The 12,077-nt window shown below is 42.9% G+C and overlaps 1 protein-coding gene across 2 annotated transcripts in view; it reads left to right on the top strand.

Moving 5' to 3' along the window:
* Positions 1-2,259: 2,259 nt before the first annotated feature.
* Positions 2,260-12,077, top strand: part of RNF19A (ring finger protein 19A, RBR E3 ubiquitin protein ligase) — a 61,839-nt gene continuing 52,021 nt past the window's right edge. The window contains exon 1 of one of the 2 annotated variants that reach the window (XM_071738059.1): positions 2,260-2,282. The gene's annotated coding sequence lies outside the window, so the exon portion shown is untranslated. Of the gene's footprint in view, positions 2,283-3,520; positions 3,681-12,077 lie in introns of those variants that run through there. The other variant, XM_071738058.1, reaches the window with a different exon arrangement.

The following is a 12,077-nucleotide window of genomic DNA, read 5'->3' as shown; positions in this document are numbered from 1 at the left end:
AGAAGTCTGATAGAGTTCAATACCTATTCCTGTCCCTTGTATCTTAGCTGATACTGATAGATAATAAGATATTTTTCAGTTATATATTGATATTAATTAGCATTGGCAATTTTGCATGCCCGGTCTAAAGACATGTTTTGTTAAAAATGGATATTGCAGATCTTTTATTTCATCGAAGGCTTTTATCCTTTCTTCTTTAGTTGCAAGTCAGAATAAATTTCCATATTACATTTTCTCCAGTGTCAAAGTTCTCTTCCTTCCCTATGCAATTTTTTCCTGTTGCCACATCAATCTTCTGCTGGTTTTTGTGCAAATGTAGCCATCTGTGGGGAAACACTAGATGACAGATCAGTAAAATCAGAGGTGCTAAAAATAAACTCTCCAGAAAAAAATAATAATTGGCAAGACAGTTGAGCTGGAAAATGTAGGAGAGTTATGAATCCCCAAGTAAAGAGTGTTCTTCAGAAAAAAAAAAAAAAAAAAGAAAGGTCAGAGGCACATATGCGTGTGTCAAAAGAGGAAAAGTTGTGGATGTCTGTTTTTCCGCTAAAAATGATGGGCTGGCCACCAGATGATGGCAGAGACTGCAGGAAATAGAAAATTATCTGTAGAAAAAAAAGTTTAGCTTTGCCAATTTTGTATTGAAGATGATGGTTGAATATTAAGATTTCTAAGAGAGACCCAGATGCGGGATCAGAGAGATGGAAACATATCCCCATCATATTTGATACTCTTCCAGAGGAAGTTTAAAGAAAAGACCACGCACAGTTTCATGTGTACATACTGAAACTATACTGAGGCCAGCAGTCCATGCAAGCATAGATTATGAGAAGAATATACTGAATTAAGGTAAGGTTGTCCATGTCATACCCTTTCTTCAATCCCTGAGAGAAAAACACTTTTCTTTCTCAGTCCTGATTGCTTATCTCTGTTCATGCTGGTACAATTTTTGACCTTCCACATTTGACAGCATGTTATGTGTGCTTATGTCTCCTCAGAATATACCAGATGTTTTGCTAGGAGGGCAGAATTTTTGCCTTCTGATATAACACTTGGTACTTTTTTGCCAGCAGCTGAATTAAGTACCTAGAGTGCTTCAATCCTAGATGTTATCCAGAAAATATTATGGAAAGACAGGCTTGTTGTTTTCATAAATCTTGTATGCTTCACAAAATGCAGTGTGCATGAAGTATTTCTGCTTTGTTCAAGGGTTTGGATAGACCCTACTTTTCCTTACTATCTCTTTGTCATCCTGTTCTATAATACAAACAAGCAAGGAAATACATCTTCCCTACATATCAAAACAAACCACTGTCAGTTTTTCTATCCAGCTTGTGAAGAAAAGATCCTTTTTCCTCCCTGTGCTTTCTGTATCTTTTTAAATGACTGGTTTGAACGCTTCTTACAAAAAGCACCTACTTGGCTGAAGGCTCTCTTGCTGCAGAGCTCTCAGGATGATGGCTGGCTGGAGGTTTGCCTTATCCCTCATCAGCATCAAGGAGAAACCATCTGACCACCACAGTGGCTGCTCAGTCTCTCAATGCAGAATTTTAAAAGACCTGGGCTCTGCTCCACTCTTGTTCTCCAGCACTGACCAAGAGACTTCAGAATATTTGTATTCTTCTCTGCTGAATCTCTCTGGACATTTAAAAAGTAATACCTTACTGTGTTGCTTTGCATTTCTTGTTGTTTTTTGTTTTTCTGGCTGCACATTTGAGTTTGTAAAATTGGTTGCTGTTCCTGTGCTGTCAAAATCCATTCACCTACCCTATCATGCTACACTATGCCCTGATCTGTCTGTTCCCATCTTTGCTTTCTTTCTCTCATTCATCTCTTGCCTCTTCCTTTTTCTCCCCTCATTTTATGAACTTCAGTTCTGATACCATTTCTCTGTACCTACTAGCACACATAAATCAGTGACCAAGACTTTACCCTGCAAACAGTTATATGTAACATTTTCTGCATATCTTATCCAACTGAATACAATGGCACTATTTACATACCTCGAGTAATATGTACATGTTTGCAGTACTGGATCTTAAGAAAGTCACCTAGCTACTGGTTTTTACAAGCAAAGAAGAAACTGCCATGTTTGTACACAACATACCAAAATTCCAGTATAATCTCATTGCTGTTACCCTCATTTTCTACTTCCCCACCCCACCGTCTATTCTGTCATTTCAGATTAACCATCTCATCATGGAATGACTTGCATTCACTCCTAATTTGATGCTCTGGAAGTAGTCCAATTGACTTAAATGGAACTATGCACATAAACAAAGGTAAGAGTATGTTCAAGCCTTCAGCAGGCTTGAACATTGCAAATCCTGCAGGAAAAGCACAGTATGCTTCATCCGTTTTACAATATTAGCACATGTTGGGTGCAGGTTGGGTAATTAGTAATTTTTTCTAGAGTAAGTTTTCAAGGTTTCACGCCAGCTTAACGGAAGCATCTGGCAGGACAGGATAAACTCCAGTTCCTGAGAATTCAGAGATGACACGAGCCAGTATGAGTGATTAGCTAGGGAAAAAAAAGAAAGAAAAAACCCATTTAAAAACGACGTAATAGTAATGTACACAAATAATTCCTATAATTTGCGAGAGGACAGAGGGATTCGGAGGTGGCCCAGAAGTGGAGGTCAGGAGCAGCGACCAGGCTGAACGACGGGGCAGCAGCTATGACAGGACTGCAGAGGGAATCCCGTGAAAGGCGCCGTGAAGGTCGGCAGTGAAAGGGAAGGGAGAAGCGGAACAATGGGGCGGTACGGGGGAGCGGCCCGGCGGGCTGGGAGGCAGCGCGGGGCTGGGGCTGCCGAGCGCCCAGGGAGCGGGGGCTGAGTGCAGTCACCCGGGGCGGGCAGGGTCGTGCCACGGGAGAAAAGCTAGGAGCTTCCGGGCAAATCCCGAGACGGGTTCGATTTCAACTGGCAAGGAGAGGGTGAGAAGAAACGTCTGTATTTTATAGAATTGGGATCCAGTGCTTTGCCATGCCTGAGATTAAATCCGCATTCAGCGACATGACCCTAATGAGGCGCCTCGGGGGCCCATTCTTCGCCCGGCACTTTTACATTTTACTGCGTTTGAAGTCCACAGAACAGTCAATAATTACTCCGTACTGCGGAGACCCCGCTCACCGGCCCAGCGACCTCACCGTCACCGGGGAGCGGACACCGCCGCCATCCTGCCGGTGCCGAGCACCCCCGCGCCCAAAAGTGACCGAGAGCGGGCGAGGAGGGACGCGCTCCCGGTGCCCATCGCCCCTGCGGGCAGGGGGCGCGGCGGGTCGGGCAGCACCGCCCTGCAGGCAGCGCGACGCGGGACACCCGTGGGGCCGCCCCGCCCCGCCCCAACGGCCGCCGGGGGAGGGCGAGGGGCGGCACCGCCGTGCGCGTGAGCTCAGCGCGTCGCGGAACCCAAACCGCTCGGGCGCCGCCTTCCCTCGGCGGGCAGAGCCGGTCCCGGCCCCGGCCCCGCGCCGCCGGGCTCGGCCCGCCCCGCCCGCGGCAGCGCCGCCCCCTCCGTTCCTCACACACGCACGCAGGGACACGGACGCACACACACACACACACACATACATGCATACATATATACACACACACACGTAAACGAGACGCTTCCTGCGTGGGGCCGGGCCCGGGCGGACAGACGGAACGGCGCCGCTTCCTCCCGCCGACTTGCAGGTACCAGGGGTGGGCCCGCGGCGGGGCAGGGGGTGCAGAGGAGCCCGGCGGTGACACGGAGCGTCCCCCTCCTCGGGCCTCCCCCGGCGGCCGGCAGCCGCCGCCCTGAGCGTGGTGGAGGCTGAGGGGTGGAGCAGAACCTTCGAGCTGGAGCTTTTGACCCCCGGCCGCCTCTGGGCGGGGGCCCCAGCCCGGGTGGGAAAGGGCCCGGGGGAGCCCGCGCTGCGGCTGGGGGAACCGCGACCGGGGGGTGTCCCGGGGGCCGGGGGGAAGTCGGCGGTGTCTGCTTCTGCTCCTCACATTGCTGGAGGGTGAAGTCATAGTGCCCATTGTCTCCCCTCAGCTTTCCAACCCCCCCCCCCGGGCGGAGCGAGGGGCCCGTCCTGCCCCGAGCCGTGGCGGAGGAGGGGGAACACGGCCAGGCCGGGCCGCCCCTCGCCCGAGGGGCTGTGATAACGGGGAAGCCGCCGGGTGGGTTTCGCTTGGCCTCGGCGTGGGGGGCGGGGGTGTGCAGGGAGGAGCTGCCGCCCTTCGCCCGCCTGGGTGGGCCGCGGCGGGCCCCTCGGCGGGTGCCTTGCTCCCGCCACCCGGCAGCGGCATCGGGCCGCCGGCGGGGCCCTGGGAACTCTTGTACTTGCAGGGCACGGGGAGAGCAGTGCACGTAACTCCCGGGTCTGCAGAGCAATCCGGGGGGCATCGTTCGCACGCTCCCCCTCCCGCCCCGAGAGTTTCTCTTTTACCTCGCTGTGCTCTGTCGCCCACCCCGGATCCGGGGAAGCGGAGGAGTTGTGGGGGTTCGAGCGAGTGTAAAGGCGGTGATGGAGAAGCAGTGATGATAGCCAGCGTTTTGCCGAGTGTTTTGCTTGCACGGGTCCTTCTGCAGAGCTGGGAGTTTTCCACTTGGCAGTGTGCTGCACACACAGCAACTATTGCAGGCGCATCTTGGAAGGATAGGGAAAACCGAGTAACGAGCAACCTGAAAGCCAGCGGACATGTAAGTGAGCCGAAGAGGTGATGGTTGGCTGGGGAGGTGTCCTCCTGCCTTTCCCCTCCTGCTCTGGTTCTCTCTGACAGGAAGAAATGGGGCTTTGCCAACGGGATAATAGTGGAGTAGAGTTATGGGTATATGCCAAAGGGACAGTAGTACTTGATGCAGTTGGTGCTGAGTACAGAAATCAAAATTTGAAGCCTTCATGCCGTTGTGGTCTCTTATTGGAAACATGTCTGTGTTTCCCTGTGAGGAGCAAAACAAATCTTGTTTCTGTTAAAGTACTGTAGTTGGCACTGATCAGTGCTTTATCTCAACTGTCATCAAGGACAGCATTTTTTAAAAAAAAGCACAGGATTTAATTCTGTAGACAAAAGTAACAATAAATTAAATTCTAAAAATTCAATTTGTCCTTCAAAGTTTTTTTTGTGTGTGTGGTGGTTTTTTATTTTTTGTTTTTTGGTTTTTTTTGTCATCCAGAGAAGCGTATTTCTGTATTTGAAGAAATGTCTTTAGTTCGTTGGAAAATAAGGGTTTCAGTTTAGCATACAGGTCAAACTGAAGTATAAATTCTGGATTGCCCAGCTAACATAATGCAATTGCATGCTTAGAAGTGATGCTGTGTAAGGTTACTTAGAAGTTTCCAAAATCTTACCATTATTTACCTGTAAACATTTAAATGCTTGTACTTAAAGCTTTCAGAAAGCTGAGAAAACACCTAATAAAAATCACATGTGAAGCAGGCCTATTTTCTCCAGAAAATGAAAGTGGGTTTTTTTATACCTTTTTTTTTTTTTTTTTTTTTTTTTTTTTAAGAGCAGCATTATTGCCATTATGCAAATTTGGTAAAAGGCTTTCTTATGTGTAATTCTGTATGCATATTTCTTGAAGTATGCCAGTTCTAATAGTGCTTTGTAAAATTCAGTATTTACAACGTGCTGAATTCTGGCTGTTATGTTTATGTTGTCAGGGTTTTTTTGAGGATGTCAGATTATAGTTTCTAAAAGAGCTGAAATGTGTTTGTTTTTTTTTCTCTGCCCTTCCCCTTTTAGGTCTGAGACAAATTACACTTTTCTTATATAGGGTGATCATCAAATTTTGATTAATTATGCTAGCTGAGGCTCAGGAGGAAGGAAAGTACTTGACAGATGTGTTTGTTTACCTTCATAGCATGTACAAATCCTGGTCTCTCCATTAGTAATGAATCACTAAAGCTCCCTTATCTATGGAATTCCCAGTTAGCATTAATACATGCATTGGGGAAACTTGTTTTATGTGATTATAATCTGTGAAATAACACAAGCTCTCAATTTTTTTTGAGTCTTTTGTGATGGAAAGTGTGTACTTTTTTTCCCTAGTATTAATTAACAGTATTTACCTACTATACCCCATGACAAAACCTGCAGTCTGAATTTGTTCATTGATGAGTGAGTCTTCCTAACCAGTCCACTTTGGTGTTTTTGTGTTTGCTTGGGCATTTTTGATCCTTACTTAGTCTTGATTCAACTATTCCTTATAAAGATTCTCTCCCACTCCCCCCTCCTTTCCAGGAGAACAAAGTAGGATGCCTAAATTTTGTTACAGGAGGTCTGAATCATGATTTGGAAGTACAACTGCCCTGTTCAGCACTGATGGTCTTTAACAAGACTTGTGGTCTCCATTATGGGGTCAGTTTACTCTGGCCCATGGTCAGACATCCGTAATTAGTTCTGTGATTTATTTATTTTTTTCTTGGTTTTTTTTCCCTGAATGGTACATGAACACTACATGCCAGCCTTGTGGAATAAATTTTAATACCTGTCTAGAATGACTTGATGGATACATGTTTCAGGCACTACTCAGAGTGATTTAAGCTTGGTAGCTGAGTTGTGAGTCAGTCTGATTCTTTCTTAACGGCAGGGAAGGCTCTTTGAAGGACTAATAAAATTTATTGTAACACTGGCTGATCCCTAAATAAGTTGATTTCAGGTTTTCCTCTTTATGCATTTGTCTTAGCTCTAAGTTTCCCTTGCCCCTTGTGTATTAATTGATGGAAGATGTGTAGCTGTGTGACTTGGTGTATGTAACACAGCTTCAAGATAACTGAGAGTGGTGTTGGGTCTTGTGTTCCTAAAAGCATCTAAATTGAATCTGGAGGTAGACTTCCACCAAGAAGGTAAAAAGTTGAGTGTTAGAGAATTGGTTGGTTTCAGTAGTGTTGTGTTGTACAATTTTTATTTATTTCTCGTTCTGTGAAGTAGAAGTTTTATCCCTGGTTTAGTCTAACCTTGGTAAATTTCTAGTGGTTTGTCTTTTATGTCTTCAGTGAAACAAGGAGAAACTGAAACCCTTTTGTGCCATATATAGATTAGATTTCAGCTATTGTGTGTTTTGTATTAAATGAGAAAGATACAAGTCCAAATAAACAGCTGTGATTTTGCACTATAGAGGAGAATCCAGAGGAGAATTTCAGTATTCCCTCTCAAGTATTTACATGAAGGTTACTTCATAAGATTTCTTCAGGCACTTCTAAAAAAATTATTTCTTAGTACTTTGTGATAAATTATTACATAAATAGGTATTTTGTTTACTGCTATTTATGGATTGGCAGATTTCTTCCAAAATTCTGCGAGCTAATATTCACCTGATTTTCCCAGATTTCTTTGTAAGGTTATTTTATAGTTGATGAGAAGAGATTTTGTGGGAGAGATTTTACTCATCTTAGGTGTAAGTCAGCCTAGTTGTCTTTCTTCTATGAAGAGTGTTGTTCCATTTTGGGCAATTTTCAGGCACTGTGGAGCTGTTTTACCTTGGTTTTTGTTTCTGGTCCTTCTCTGGCATGGGTTGTTAGTTTTTTCATTAGTGGAAGTACTGACCCAAGGATCCAAATCAAAGCAATGGGTATCTATAGAGAACATCTATAAATGTTATTTGGGACTAGAATATTACAGGCCTCTACTAGGAGTTTTCTTTCTGTTGTAAGTATGTATTATACCACCTTTAGAATAGTCTTTGAGGTCTTCAAAGACAGCAAAAAAAGGAAGAAAAGCCCCATAGTTGGGTTGTGAGATGCCATTTGTGATCCCATCCCTTAGGTCTTTCCTCATTAAGACAAATAAGGATGGCCTCAACTGTCTGCTTTGCTTCACTTTCATGGAAGTCTTGGCATACTTCTAAAATTTTATTCTATCTTGAGAAATAAGAAAGAGTGCTTCCATTTTAGGTTACTTTTTGTTTGCAATGGAGTTTACTGTGGCTGTCTCACTCTTAACCTGTGGCTTATTCACCTGCTGGATGACTAATACCATATTGTCTGAGAGGTAGCCAGACAACTACAACTCTAATTGCCATTTACAAGATGAGAATAGTTGTAGATTTACTTTCTTCTTTTAACAGAAGGAAAAGTTTCCAGCAGGTTCACTTCATGTCTGTAAATACTGCACCAGTCTAGAAAGCTGGTATGAGTGTCACTTTAACCTATAGCAACATAGCAAGGAGACCTGATGAACTGAGCTTAAATGAAAAAATACATATACACAGGTGTTTCCTCAGACATTAAAACTTCCTCTCTTTAGAGGCCAGCATATCCCCTGATGATGTCTTCAGTAAGACATTTGTACGGTGTCTTGGAGAAATAAATGTTTGTACCAATTCAGTTTGGTATAGTCTCTTGTTTTTGCTTCCTAAGTAGAGCACAACTTTGTTAATGCAAGTATCCTGTTATTGTTCAGCACAAACTATCATTGTGGGACTATGTCAGTTCTGTTCTGTTTCCATTTATAGTTGAGACAAATTGCTGTTAAACAAACATTTTTCCATAGGTCCTTTAGTTGCTCCCATAAGGCGGATTAGAGCTCTTAGTCTAAATTGGAGCCTCTAGTTGTCCCCTTCAGTTGTTCCATTTAGTGAACGAAGAACTGCTTCAGCAAGAGGGCCAACTCAGGAGAAACTGTCTGCAGTACGAATCATGTTGCTTTGTTTCATCGTGTTTCACTGATGCTGCATATTCTCAATAAATAAAAGTATCTGTTTCTCAGGTAATGATCAGGTTTTTCACATTCATCCAAGCTCTGCCAGCCTCATCAAGTTATCTGAAAATGCTTAATCTGTAAGGCAGTTCAAGATACACTGTTCAGTGCACAGGGTAAGACTTAGAGTGAGACAGATTTACCTAGTGTATGTTTTCAATAAATGGCTTGTAGGGTCTGTGAAGTGGTCCTATACCTCAGAGGACCTACTGAACAGTAGAGGTTCAGGGTGGAACTGAGGATTTTAGTTGAGACAGAGACTTTACAGTGCTAGTGTTTTGGATGTGTTGACATGACAGCACTAGTGTTGCTGCACCTTGTTTTTATTTTTAAATGTCTCAATAAAATAGCCTTGTTAACTGTCAGCTCTTAGGCAAATGAGTCTTTCTTAGCACCATAATGGCTGCAGTCCAGAGAAGACTGTCGGTGGTGTCATTCATCCATTTCCTTTGCTGAAAGTACACAGTGCATGGAACTAACATGTTTCAGTGAAATTGGACAAAGGGAGGGATGCTTTGGCAGGTCTTCTGCAGTATTGTCATTCAGAACTCAGTTTCAGGAAGAAACATTTGTAGGATTTTTTATGAAATAAAAATTTTAATTTATGTGAATTAGCTGTTGAGTGCTTTGGACTTTTTATGATATAAAAATAGATGTTCACCTTGGATTCAGTGCTGCAGCTCTTCCTTGCATCAGGATCTAGTTGTATCTTGACAGTAAATATTTTAGTAAGTATTAACTGAACAGCTGTGTGGAGCCTGTATGTGATAAGAAAAGATGCTGACAGAGTGATTGTTTCAAAATACTGTTTGGCTTTTAACTTCATATCAAAGTGCTTTATGTAGGGAGCATCCAGTTGTCCCACAAACATCCATTGGTGGAAGGTCAATTGCATGGGAATAAATTGTGGCTGTAGTGAGACCACCCAGCTGACAAAGGTGAAGCCTGCTGAGAAACTTTTACTTCTGGTCAGCCTTTGGGAAGTATCTTACTTTGGGTCTGCCTCTTGTGTTTTCCTTAATGAGCAATCTAATATGGTGATCAGCAAAAGAAATGTGGCTGTAAGATGACATGAGTTCAAGGTTAAGTGCATAATTTTTAGAATGTGTGCAGGAAAAATAATTTTTATCAGAGACTTTTCCACTGTGGTGGTCAGATATGAACAAAATAAAGGTTTAAAAATTATGAATTTTTTTCTGAGTTGAAGATCTTGCTTTAGTTTCATGAGCAGTTACCTTCTCATTATCAAACTGGAAAGCTGTATTTGACACTTGTTTGACCTTGCATTTTCAAAAAAAAAAAGAAAGGAATCAGGCTTTCCTTTATATGATACTGTTAAAAACTGATCTTGGGAGACCAGGAACCCTTTTACTCACAGATGGAGGTATCAAACTTCTAGGTCATTTTTAAGCAAATGCTTGTAACCTATGAAGCCAGGCTGTTGTTTTTCTGCAGTCAGTGTGTCTTGCTTTGAGACAGGATAGAACCAAAACTGTGAGTGTGTCTGTTGGAGACATAGAGAAGAAAACTGCAAAGCTATTGTGCTTGCTATTTCTCTTAATTTCACAACACCTTGGTTTTAAGCCATCTCCATTTGGACTGAGGGGTTTTTGTGTCTAGTGACCAAAAGTATTCTCCTCTATACTTTCCTACCTAACTAGTTACTTCCCCCCATAATACGCTTTCTTTCTTCCCCTGTTCCTATGAGCTTTTGCCTCCCCCTTTGTCCTCACTTTAAGTGGTAGTACACCTGCATTCAAACTTTTTCTGTGGTGGTGTTTGCTGCAGAAAAGTAGACTTTGCCTTCTGTGACCTGACACCAGGCAGAAATTCAGCCAGGGTAAGAATAGAAGAGAGCCCTGTAAGCTCAGCACAGAAGTCCTGAGTCTTTCCATTATTAACAATTAAAGATGATTCCAAGATGAATTAGGTAATGGATTAACTAACTAATGAAAAGAGAACCAGGATAAAAAAAGAGAAACATCCTGCCTCACAGGAATTCAGATTAGGATTACATGCTGCCTGCCTGTCTGAGAAAGGAAGAAAAAGCTCCTGTTTTCACTGTTAATTTAGTTAATAGATAAGGTGCATGATGTGCCAGATAAGTTTACCTTTTGCCGTTGAACTGAAGCTTTGCAAGGAGGTGTTGTTTATTGAAGAATGGGTTAAGAAATAGAAGCATCCTGTTTAGTCCTGCCCAGCTGTGTTTCAGATTTTTCTCTAAAACAGTAAGTAGTGAAAATGGTTCCTTCCCACCTCCTACACGCTGCCCTAATCAGCATAATATTGTGGCTGGATCTAGTGTCATTTGAGTAAAATATGAAGACAGTGATGTGATTTTGTTATCATTGTTGCTTGCCTCTGTTTTGTTTCTGAGGTACTGCTGTATTTTTTTTCTTTTAGGGCTACATAATCATACCTTTTTTTTTACCTTAAATGTCATACAATATTGTCTTTCTTTTTTAAGGGTAACAGATAATTTCTAAGTCTCAGTTTCAACCTAAATTATCTCCCACAAGCCGTGGGGATCTTTGCACTGTATGCCTTTTAAAGCCGTTATACAGAAAATGGCATATGCACAATTAATGTAAAGCCACATTATGCTGCATTTGTGGGACAGGTTCTCTTGAACCTTTTGTAAATTTGCTTCTGTTCATCTCTTGTGGTTAAAGTAAAAATAATAAAGAATTTTTATTTTGATACTGTTGGTGTTCTTCCTGTAATTAATGAGAAGACACCTTCAAGCAGGCAGAAGAATAGTATGGTGCTAAAAGTCATTCAGTGAGAGAACAAATTAGAACTGTGAAAGGAGGGAGCTTCCAGTTGGCAGTACTGTGAACAGAAATGCATTTTATAGGACAGCTTCAGTAGATTGATGCTTTTATCTGTAAAAAAGCAATGTAGGTGCTGAAGCTATCTGTAAAATATGGTCCTTCTGAAGTTAGAATTACCTTTTAAGTTCGGCTCTCTGAAACGGGTGCTTTGTTTGTGCAGTATTACAGTATACTGAAAATGGTTTTGAAAAATCTGGTAGGGAAGACAAAAACTTGTTCTGGTGATTTGATTTCCTTCAGAAAGGAGGTTATTAGATTTACCTTCATTATTAAATGACTTGACTGTCAAGTCATCAGAGTAGTGGAGAGTATGACTTTGAAGAAGTATTGCCTGCCGTGATACTTAAAAAGTGGCTACAAAGAAGATGGAGACCCCTTGTTTACAAGTAGACATATGGATAATGCAAGGAGTAATGGGCTTAAGTTGCTCCTGGGGAGATTCCAGTTGGACACAAGGCAAATTTTTCACCATGAGGACAGCCAAACATTGGGATGGTTTCCAGGGGAAATGTCCACTTAGGACAGTTTGAAGTCTGAGCTTGACAGGGTGCTGAGACATCTCATGTAA

The sequence above is a fragment of the Heliangelus exortis genome, chromosome 2, assembly GCF_036169615.1.
Source record: "Heliangelus exortis chromosome 2, bHelExo1.hap1, whole genome shotgun sequence".
NCBI lineage: Eukaryota > Metazoa > Chordata > Aves > Apodiformes > Trochilidae > Heliangelus > Heliangelus exortis.
Note: the sequence above shows the minus strand (reverse complement) of the source record. Positions and strands in the feature narration are given on the sequence as shown.